General features: G+C 39.1%; 1 protein-coding gene across 4 annotated transcripts in view; it reads left to right on the forward strand.

The window, feature by feature from the left end:
* The window catches only part of LOC106060865 (protein O-mannosyl-transferase TMTC3-like), a 162,037-nt gene that overhangs the window by 37,887 nt on the left and 111,494 nt on the right, over positions 1-12,656 (forward strand). The gene's annotated exons all lie outside the window — the stretch shown is intronic.

Consider the following 12,656-nt stretch of genomic DNA (forward strand, 5'->3'; position numbering starts at 1 on the left):
TCGTCTCAGATTACTTTAAAATATCACTTAGGTTTCAGCATTTATGTATTCAGTTAACCCTATCATTATTATTTCTACCAACTAGTCTATGAAGACTATTTACTATCATCTCTACTCTTAAAAAGTAAAGTTCCCCTTTCAGACTTTGTGGTCTATAGGGCAGATGATGTAAAGGTCATCTTTTTCTTTGGTCCACGGTTATCGAGGGTGTCATGTGGCCAGCACAACGACCAACCGCCTTTGCTTTTCCCCAACTAATGTCAGGCACCTATTAGAGCTGGGTGGACTCAGAGGCGCCCAAAGATCCCGAAATTAAAAATCACAATCTTCAAGTGCTTTACCGCTCAGCCACCGCGTCTCCAACTTCGCTCATGAATAGTATTACTATCATCTCCACCCTTACGCATGTACTTTCCCATTCGACACCTGTCATAATGTGACTTCAGCAGAAATCACACCCCCTGGCGAATTTAATTATGCGACGATCAAAAATATGCCAATGAATACAAAATTTCAACATACATAAGAAGCGATGAAGAAGTGGATAGAGAAAAAATTGTCAAGTAATTGAGGAGGGGCTGAACAGAAATGAAAGTAAAAAAGCGTACCAGCCACACAATCTTAAAACATGGTAGAGAGGCTAAGTGCGCTTGAACTTGGCTACCTAGAAGGGGGCTCGAGGTTTGACACCCGGCTCGGGCAGAGTTGCGTTTACTGAGCGCCTAAAGGCAGCACGGAAAACCAACTCCTAGATACCCCCCCACCCCCCACTGATCCACAAATGAGATTGGACCAAAGCGCTCTGAGCATGCTATAAGCATTAAAGTAGCGCTATATAAAAGCTATAATAATAATAAAACTAACACAATAGAAGACAAGAAAGAATAAATGTCCGACCGAGGAAAAAGATGTGATAAGAATAGGGGCTGAGTACTGTCCAGAGTTGTATAACTTTGAAATCTCAGGAGATACCGAGTTACTAAAAGTCCATGCAATATCCAACATCGAGGAGTAGGCCTATCATATTCTCCGCTCGGAAGTAACATCAGTGGTGAAAGCACTAAAAAGGTGAAAATAAGCCGGAGTGAACAACATTTTTGTTGAGCTTCTAAAGGCTTTAGGAGAAACCATGATAAGCGCACTTTTAAATATTTCTAGCAAGATCTTGCAATCAGGAGAATGATCCAAATCCTGGACCCAATCATTCATCATCACTCTTTCAAAGAAAGGTAATTTGAAACTCTTTCAAAACTATCGGACGATCATCCTCATAAGCCATGCCAGCAAAGTTCTGTTAAAAATTATACTAAACCGGCTAAAACCAAAAGCTGACAACAAATGAACAAGTGGGGTTTAGACAAGGTTGCAGCAGAAAAGAACAAATCCTAAACCTCAGGATACTCTGTGAGAAATAGCTCCAACACCAACAGAACCTTTTTCATGTCTTCATTGACTTCAAGAAAGCTTTCGACAGAGTATGCAGGCATGGGTCAGTCTGGGCAACAATGGAAAAATACAATACAAAACATAGTAAAAGTTAACCAAAACCTCTATAAGCAGGCCTTTAGTGCAGTGTACTTCAACAACATTCGAGACTGGTTTAAAACTACGGAGTGAAACAAGGCTGCCTACTCCCACGAATTATTTTCAATATCTTCCATGAAAGGATAACGGAAGATGCTCTCGAGGGCTATGAAGGCTCTATAACTATTGGAGGAAGAACAATTACTTAATTGCGCTTTGCGGACGACAGATGGCCTGGCAGGGACAGAAAAAGAAATAGCTGACTTGGTGAAGCACTTAGACAAGTCTTCCGTATGTGAATCAATGCCGAAAAAAACATATTATAAATAAATTATAACCAATAGCCAATGGGGCTTTAAAAGAGACATCAGCATCGGTTGTGAAAAGCTTTCACTTTTAAATACCTCGGAGCTGTTGTCTCAGATGAAGGAATCAGACCTGAACTTCTGGCCAAAATTGCACAGTCTACAGCAGCACTGCCAAAACTCAAAACAATCTGAACAGACAAAAGCATAGTCCTCGACTAAAAAATCAGACTGATGCGCTCCATGATCAAGGCCACATTCCTACATGCAAGCGAATCCGGGACACTTACTGCAGATCTCGAAAAGAGGATCCTAACAATTGAATTAAGATGCTACAGAAAGTTCCTAGGTGGCACTTACAAAGACCGCACTACAAATGAAGAGATTAGAAACCCTTACCCCACAATCACCTGCTAATCACTGTCAAAAAACGTTAACTCAAACTCTATGGCCACATCACAAGGTCCTCAGGTCTCGCAAAGATCTTCCTTCAAGAGACAGTATCAGGACGAAGATTATGGGTGATTTCAACCTACCTGATATAAATTGAAAACACTAACCATAGATAAACACCAAAACCTCAAGGACATAAATGAGCTTTTCATAGAAACTTTACACAACCTAAGTTTAGATCAAATCATTAAAAAGCCAACTAGATTAAACAACACATTAAATCTCTTCTTAACCAACAGACCTGGATTAGTAGTTGATTATGAAATTATCCCTGGTCTATCAGATCATGAGATCATAAAAATACACAGTCAGATAAAAGCAGTAGCCAATACAAAACCCAAAAGAAAAATCTTACTCTGGAATAAATGTAACCTGACACAACTACACCAAGCTGCACTAAACTTTCAACAAACATTCTTATTAGAAAAAGACATTAACCAACCAGTCGATGACCTCTGGAATTTCATTAAAAACCATCTTAAAAGCATTATAGAAAATCATATACCAACTAAATACACATCAAACAAAATAAATAAATGCTGGTTTAATAATAGACTAAAGAAGCTTTGTAAACAGAAGGTAAACCTATATAAAAAATTTAAAGAAACTAATGCAGAAAGAGTTTACAAAAAGTATACAAAAATTAAACACTTAACCCAAAAAGTAAGCAGACAACTGCAGAGTGAATACATAAACAATGTAATATCTAAAGATAACAACAAAAACCTATGGTCATACATTAGGTCTAAGAAAATGGAAACAACAGGCATAGCGCCATTAAAAGATGAACATAACATAATACATAATGATAATGAAACTAAAGCAAACATCCTAAACAAATACTTTGCATCAGCATTCTCAGCCCCAGGAGACAAAGACATATTACTGAATTTGAACCAAGTAAACAACATAGAAGATATAGTAGTACAAGAAAATGGAATTCAAAAACTATTAGCCAACACCAAACCAAATAAAGCATCTGGACCTGATGGTATTCCAGCTAGATTACTCAAAGAACTAAGCAATGAGCTAGCCCCAGTGTTCAAAATACTCTTTCAGGCTTCACTTAACCAGGACAGAGTACCAAAGGACTGGAAAGAAGCTAATGTCACCCCCCTATTTAAAAAAGGAGAAAAATCTGACCCAGGAAACTACAGACCAGTATCACTTACCAGCATCACATGTAAAATCCTAGAACACATAATATGTAGCAACATCATAAACCACTTAGACAAACATAATGTCCTCACACCATACCAAAATGGCTTTAGGAAATATAGATCATGTGAAACACAACTGATAGGACTAATTGATGATTTTTCAAAAGGTTTAGATAATAGTGAATAAATAGATGCTATCTTACTAGATTTTTCTAAGGCTTTTGACAAAGTACACCACCATAGTTTGCTTAAAAAATTAAAATATTTCGGCATTAATGGTTCACTGCATCAGTGGATTAAAGATTTTCTGATAGGGAGAGAACAAACTGTAATAATAAATGGCTCTAAATCAACACCGAAAACAGTAAACTCAGGTGTACCACAAGGAACAGTATTGGGTCCACTACTATTTTTAATTTACATAAATGATTTACCAAATTGCATTACTTCAGGAACAAAAGTCAGATTATTTGCAGACGATTGCATAATATATAGAACAATAAAAACAACACAGGACACAGATATTTTACAAAGAGAACTAGATGAATTACAGAAATGGGAATCAAATTGGAGCATGTCTTTCCACCCAGAAAAATGTCAGTTGTTAAGAGTAACAAAAAAACTAAAACAAATTAATTCCACTTATCTTATTCATGGCAAACCAGTAACACAGACTAAAAACGCAAAATACCTAGGTGTTATAATAAATGAAAAACTGTCATGGAATCCACATATTGATGAAACTACAAAAAAATCAAACAAAGCATTAGGATTTATTAAAAGAAATTTCTATAAATCAAATAAGAACATAAAACTAAAATGTTATTTAAACCTTGGTTAGGCCAATAATAGAATATGCATCCTCTGTTTGGGACCCCTCAACCAAAGAAAACATTAAAAAACTGGAACAGACACAAAATAGAGCAGTGAGATTCATAACAAACGAATATTCACATTTGACTAGAGTAACACCTTTAGTAAAATCACTAAATTTAGAAAGCCTTCAGGACAGAAGGCTCAAAAGTAAAGTTGCAATCATACATAAAACACTGAACCATAATCTTCAAATACAAAAACAAAATTTAATAAAATACTCTGAAAGACACAAAGATAAAGGCACATTCCTCGTCCCATATGCTAGGACAAATTTGTACAAACACTCCTTCTTCCCTAGTGCTATTAGAGCATGCAATGGGTTGACTGAGCTAGCCAGGAAAACCAGTGACTTGGCTGAATTTAAGTCATTGGTTAATATGCATGACTAAATGCATGACGCGTAGGACGTAATCATCTTCTTTTTTGAAGTAACGTCTGTATTATATAACATAAGATAAGAAGAAGAGGAAGACAGAGGAAGCGGTGGGAAGACAGCATTAAAGAATGAAAAGGCATGTCATTGAATGAAATTCTAGCCAATGCAAAGAACAGAGAGGATGCAGAAAGATGGTTAGATCCAACTTTTTAACAGGCTAAGGCGGCTAAGGGATTGGTGAAGGTAAATGGGAGAAGCGTCACCTTCGTATACAGTAGTATACCCACAGCAGAAGAGACATTTCCACTCCCCTCACTTCATGACATACTGATAATTCCTCCCCTTCTACACCCCTCTCTCTATGTGCACTGGTGTGACGACCAACGTGTATTGCTTGTATATTTGGCGTGTTTTGTGTATAGGCCCTAGGGGATGATTGTTGGAGTGCGTTATGTGCTTGGTCACCACAGATAAATCGGCACGCAACAAACAGACAATAGAGTAAGATACAAATATTAAAATATACAATGTTTCTTTATTTACTCACAGAAAAGATAATGGGGGGGGGGCTGCATCTTAACTCTTACTGAGAATATTTAATCTCACTCTTAGCACATATATAATAAAAGAATGTGTGATCGTAATATCAGTAGTGTCACCTGAGGTAGGCTGCAAAAAAATAAACACGTTAGGAAACTTATCTCGTGCATCTTATAGATGCCCTAAATCGAAGTGCATTCATCAGATCGGTAAGATAGTGATTACAATCAGGGGAGATGATGACAAAAAATAGCTTAAAGAGTCTGTTAATAACAACTATAAATATAAAAGCATAGCTAGGGAGATGATCTCAATTAAACATAAGTTAGTGGGGCAATAAGATTTTTTGCTCGAGATACAATGTAGGTGTGGACAATCAATTAAAGTGTCACTTGCTACACTGTGTCAGTTCATCGCACTAGCGGATCCAGAACTTTGGAGTTGGGGGGGGGGGGCGATTTTTTTCCAAACCCTAACTCTAACGCCCAGTAAACCCTAACCCTATGCATAAACGTGTGTACAGAACACACATACACACACATATATATATGAGAATTTTAAAAAGCAGCATTTCTCAACCTTCGGCGAAAAAGTGGGGCAACGCTATAAGGTTCCCTAGTGGGGTTTGGGGCGAAGCCCCGACGACAAAAGCGTTTTCTTGCATTTTTCACTGAAGAAACGCATTCTCCTGACATCTAAAGCTTTCATCAATGGAGTTCGAGGCGAAGCCCCGACGACAAAAGCGATTTCTTGCATTCTTCACTGCAGAAACGCATTCTCCTGACATCTAAAGCTTATTATTCATCAATGGAGTTCGGGGCGAAGCCCAGACGCCAAAAGCGTTTTCTTGCATTCTTCACTGCAGAAACGCATTTTCCTGACATCTACAGCTCATTATTCATCAATGGAGTTCGGGGCGAAGCCCCGACGCCAAAAGCGTTTTCTGGCATTTTTCACTGCAGAAACGCATTCTCCTGACCTAAAGCTCATTATTCATACTATTAAAAAAAAGGACCTTTTGAATAATATTGTACTTGAAAGATAATCTAATATGAATTTATAGGCCCTTAATACATTGCAAATAAAACCGATTTGTTCCTTGAAAAGATAAGATAACCCACATATTTAGATTTTGGCTTTGAGGATCGCCGCCGAAAAAAAATTATTCGATAAATAATATTCAATAACATTATAGTATAAGTTGTGAGTTATAGTCCCAAATTTATTTAACTAGAAAAATATCCGATTGAGTAATGATTCTTATACTGAAAAATTTCGTTTGAATTCTAACTTTTCCAATGCAAAGTCTTTCTTAAAATAATTATGATAAATTCATGTGAAATTACATAAACTCTGGAAATGGGAGGGGGGTAGAATGAAAACGATTAATCCTCGCTCCTTTAATAATTTCTGCTAAAGATTGCATTTGGCATTAAAGAATAAAAAAAAAAAAAGTAGGGCGACTCGATATAAGAATTTAATTTGTAGTATATATAAATTATATTAGTGGCAGATTTTTTACATTTTGTAATTTCTAAACTATAATACTAAAAGAAAAAGTATTGGTTTGTCCGATGGGGGAAATGCAATTGCATATATAGCCCTTCCCACATGGTGCAACCCTTTTTCATTTAAATTTACTAATGATAACATTTGAGATTAGAGTATGGTACGACATAATATACAATGTGTTCACATATCAATACGTAGTTTATATTATATAGATATTCAACTAATTTTGTTCACAAACTATGATTCTCCATAAAAATAGGACCGCCCCCCCCCCCCACTCAGAGGGCTAGAGTGGGAAGGGCAGTACATGCAATCGCCCTCCCCCCAACCCCACCGAATCGACCGAGATAGCAGAAAGGGAGCGACATAATATAAAATTTATAGATTAATTCAACTAATTTTGTTCACAAACTATGATTTCTCCATAAAAGTAGGACCGCCCCCCCCCCCCACTCAAATGGTTTAAGTGGGAAGGGCAGTAGAGGTATTCGCCCCCCCCCCCACCCCCAACCCCAAACGGTAAACAGGGAACGACATAATATAAAGATCGGTTAAAATATCAATAACAAGTTTTAATCATATAGATATTTAATTGATTCTGTTAGCAAGCTTTGATTTCTACAAATAAATTGGACCGCCCCCCCACTCGAAAATGTATGGGGGGGGGGGCGGGATAGATACCATTGAACCCTCCCGACCCCATCAAATCGGTCAACATACTAGAGGAGGGGGCGAAATAATAAAAAAATAGGTTGAAATATAAATAATTAGTATATATTATTAACATAAGTAATAAATTTGTATACAAATTGTGTGAATTCTATACTAAAATTCGTCCGCCCCCCCCCCCCCCGCCGAGTGGGGGGGGGGATCGCCCCTACGGCCCCCCCTCCTGGATCCGCCAGTGGTAAAATCGTCGTGTTGAACATAGTAATTGATGATGAATGCTAATGAGCTAATGACAATATTAGTTAACTTTATTGAAAATGTAAAACAAGTTACACATGATATAAGGGTTGTCGAACAACTAGGTGAAAAGTTTGGCATTAGTTGCCGAACGTCTAGTTGACAAGAAGTGTACGAGTCGTCCAATAACCATATGAGGTTTCGAAAAACTATGTCATATTAAAGCTATATGTATGTAGGCGTACGTATGATATTTATGAACGTAGGATAAAACCCAGAATAAAATAGAAGCGATAGTAGACACATAAATTCAAGAGTTGTGAAACTCAAATGGTTAATACTATAGAAACCATGTTTATTAATAAGGCTTGTCTGAAGATTAGTGAGGAATGCAGTATTTCCCGTGGCTGCGCAGCTCCAGCTTGACCTAGATATTTTGCCACTCCCAGGGCTAGCATACCCATTGTCCGCAGGTGGTCGATTTAGACTTTCTTTTCGCCGTTTGCGTCTGTCCTCGACAGCAGATTTTCTTTTGGTCTCAAATGTGTATCCCGCGGCCTTTGTGAGTGACCTCCAGCTGTCTCATTCTGAGGCCGCATGCAACCAGGTGCTCTCTTCTATGTCAGTTAAGGCGAGTTGGCGCCTAAGCTGGTCTTTGAAACGTTTCCGTGGGGCACCTCTGTTTCGTCGACTACCTGCCTTTGACATACGTTCATCTCTCATACGGGATACGTTCCCTGCCAAGCGTAACTGTCGGATCTATACTGTCCATACCGGCGTTCGCAAGGACATCGCTGTTTGTAGTGCCGTCTTGCCACCGTATTTCCATGATGAAGCGCAAGCATCTTTGGTGAAAGTGATCAAGTAGTCTTAGTTGCTTTCTGTATAGTAGCCATGTCTCAGAGCCATACAGAAGGGTTGAGAGAACCACCGCATGGTAGACATTGATTTTTGTAGGCAGGCGGAGCGATTTATTCCGCCAAACTCTCGCCTGAAGGCGTCTAAAAGCTCTACTGGCCCTGGCCAGACGGTTATCAACTTCCTTTGAATGTGAGGCGTCATTTGATACTACACTACCCAGATATGTGAAGTGGTCTACCACGTTAAGGGGCTGTCCGTTTACGGTTATTTTTGGTGCAGAGTAGCTTTTATTGGGTGACTTCTGGAACATGACTTCTGCAAATTCGGCCTAGCAAACTATGGTTTGACGCAGCTAGCAAGAGTGCTATTGCCGATAGGAAAAAACAATTGGCCTCATTTATCTAAAGCTAAATCTAAAGCTATTCAGGATAGCTAACAACACGTTCAGCCAAAACGAATTCCTGGAGAAATTTTGTTTGCAGTCTGGATGCCAAAACTTCTGCTAGAAAGGTTTGGAAGGTTGTAAGGCTAATCAAAGGGAAAGAATGAATCAAATATAATTGGGCATTTGAAAAACCAAGGACGAACTGTTACGTCCCCCAATATTGCATCCTCAATAGCAGATACGTCATACACTGCACACTACACGCCAGAATTCCAAAAAGTTAAAATCAGGGAGGAAAGACATCCAATTAATTTCAGATCAGAGAACAATGAAGACTATAACAAAACCGTTCTCACTTGAAGAATTGAGGAACTCGCTGGACAAATCACATGACACGACGCTAGGAGAAGATCAAATCCATTATCAGTTCCTCACGCATCTTCCCGAACCCTCATTGACAACCCTGCTAAAATTCTATAACTGTGTATGACAATCAGGCGCTTTCCCAAACAGCTGGAGGAAAGCCACAGTTATACCAATACCTAAACCTGGAAGAGATGGGTCTGACCCAGCTAACTATCGCCCAGTAGCGCTAACAAGCTGCATCTGCAAAACCGTGGAAAGGATGATAAATAATAGGCTTATGGCAAAACATGAATACTTTATAAAAAAAAAAAAAAATTACAATTATGTTTCAACAAAATTCAAAATTGGGCGAACGATAATGGTTTTAAATTTTCGGACTCCAAAACTGTTAAGATGCATTTTTATAATTAAAGGGGAATCCATCCAGACCTTGATTTATTTTTAGACAAAAGACGATCCCTGTTGTTAAAACTACAAAATTTTTAGGCCTTACCCTAGGTTCAAATTTAATTTTCTCCCACATATTAAGGAACTTAAGAAAAAATGCCAAAAGTCATTAAACATTCTCAGAGTACTCAGTAATACTGACTGGATAGCTGACAGAGATACCTTGCTGATGCTATATCGGAGTCTGATCCGATCCAAGCTAGACTATGGATCACATAATTACAAGAGCGTGGTCAAGAAAGGTTACCAATTTCTTAAAGTGGCTGGGCTCCATTACTAAATTCAGTGAAATGTCATCTGCCAAAATTGAAAAAGACTAAATGTTGTTCAACATAGATGGCTAAGACGGATTTTATGAGTCCGTTATAGAGTTTTTTTCTCAATCAAGGAAAACCTATGCTGAAGTGGAGTCGATCCCTTAGTGGGGTTTTGACAGAGCGTCGCATGAGGTTTGCGGGACATGTCTCCGACAAAATGAATTACGCATAATAAGAGTTGCGATGGCATGGAGGCCATTACGAGGAAAGCGCAAACAGGGACATCCTAGTACAACTTGGCGCCATACTTTCATGGAGGTCCTAAGAGCAGGTGGGAAGAGGCTTCAGACATTGCCAATGACAGATTTTTGTGGAAGCAGCTTTCTGCCCAGTGCGCCGAACGGCGTGGGAGGATCTAAGTAAGTAAGAATATCATATAAAGTTTTTGAAATAAAACTTTATAATAGCAGGATAATGCTTTGTAGATACCTCAGAATATTCATTTTGTTAGCTTTCAATACCAGAAATAGTGCTGGTCGAAGATCGAAGCGCTCCCCCATACCTCCTTGCTGGCAAGAGCGGGGAGTCTACAATTTTTCCACTAGCTCCAGGAAGAACCTATTCTAGGGTACAATAAACGTCTTCCGAAAGAATGAAGGCTCAGAATGTAATAAAGATTAATCACACACACACGCACACATATACTGGCCCCGGGGGGGGGGGGTCGAAAAAAATCCTGGTATCCATAATATATGAAGCAGCTAGGAAATCGTACCTAAAAAATCTGGAGGTCATACAAAAAGTTGCGCTGCGGCTCTGTCTCAGCGCGTCTCGTACATCTCCAATCCCAAGTCTACACGTGGAGGCTGGAGAACTCCCCATGGACATCAGAATGTAATGCAGTATATAGCCAAGCTAAAATCCAACCCCATGAAGCTGGCTTTCCACTCCATATTTAACCCTACAGACGTAGAACTATACAATAGAATGCCTAACGTCATACAGCCGTTGGGCCTTCGAATGAGAGAATCCATCGACCAAATCTCTAAAATAGAAATTCCACAGAACCCTCCTTGGTTGATGAATAAACCTAAAACAAATTGATCCCTTCTTAATTTAAAAAAAAGAAAATACAGACCCAAACGCACTACAAGTCCACCTCGGAGATTGTGTCACCATTTACATTGATGGATCAAAAATGGATGGAAAGGTCGCATGTGCCTGTTTCTTTCGGAACAAAATCTCCCGTAGACTCCCCGATGTATGCTCCCCGATGTATGTATGTCTTTACGGCCGAGTTGCATGCAATCTAACTTGCACTCATGGCCGTAAAAGCAGGAAAAAAATTCTAATATGCTCCGACTCCAAAATCTGCATTGCAAGCTTTGGGGCGGATGAAGACTGACATTCTATTGATACATAAAAGCTTTTAGACCAAATAATATGTAGGCATAGAGAGAAATGAAATGGCAGACAGAGAAGCAAAGAGAGCCCTAAATCAAGTTGCGCCAGGAACCCAAATTCCCTGCTCGGACCTGAGACAGAGTGGCAGGATCGGTGGGAGGCTGAGATCCACAACAAACTTCGACAGATCGTGGCGGATGTCAGGTGGCAGGCCACATCAAAGGGTCTGACCACGACCATGTCCAGACTTGGGATTGGCCACACCTACATCACGCACTCCTTTGTGCTGAATAGAAAGGGGCCCCCACTTTGTGAGTACTGTGACACTCGACTCACCGTGGAACATATCCTCATTGATTGTCGCAGATACCAGGATATTAGGGGAACATTTTTTAGAGCGCACAACTTAAAAACACTATTCGATAGTGTCGACCCTGGGAAGGTACTGGGCTTTGTCAGGGAGGTGGGGTTGTCTGCGGGGGTTTGATTTGTGATGGGGCGGAGAAATTGTAAATATATATAATATTTACAACATATTTTTATTGAATTAATACATATTTTTTATTTTTATTATTTTAACTGAACGAACCATGTTTTTGGTGGCTTGGCTGAAAAAAAATTTAGCTCTTGAGATATGAAGGGAGAGTGACCCTTGAGTGATTATGGGTGCGACATGGTCTAAATTCTGTGATGCCCAACCGTATACAGGCTGCGGACCATTTTAATTACCGACACTCGTGTCGCGGGCCACATTAATGAAAAGACACAGAAAAATGAAATAGAGACTAAACCATTTTAAATATTTTATCACAATATCGTGGATGCAGTAGATCTACTTACACCCATAAGTCAATTACGTAGCAAGGGTTTCAGGAGTCTTGTAACTGAAAAAGTTTTTTTTCTACTTAATTAAGTGCTTGTAAACATTGTTTTCTGAAATGTGCAAGGTTAATGTAGACAACAGGGCATATAAATCTATTGTCTGTATTGCTTGAAATTTCTCAAGCAGAGAAGTCTGGTTTTGAAAGTCAATCTGCTCCAATAGTAATGATTTCACAATCTGCTGCTCTGTCATTTAGTTTTGAATGGAGCTTTTCACCAACATCATCCACTCGTTTTGCAATAGTCATGCCAGAAAGGCGGCAGAGCTTCAATTTTTTTTTCAGGCCGATTTTATTCCATCTCTGCTAGCAAGCACTTTTTAATGCTTCATTTGTCTTCTTAAATTGTGATCAACTCTGTAGCCTCCATTACAGCCAACCCATTTTCTTGGTAAATATTTTC

Source organism: Biomphalaria glabrata, chromosome 6, assembly GCF_947242115.1.
Source record: "Biomphalaria glabrata chromosome 6, xgBioGlab47.1, whole genome shotgun sequence".
NCBI lineage: Eukaryota > Metazoa > Mollusca > Gastropoda > Planorbidae > Biomphalaria > Biomphalaria glabrata.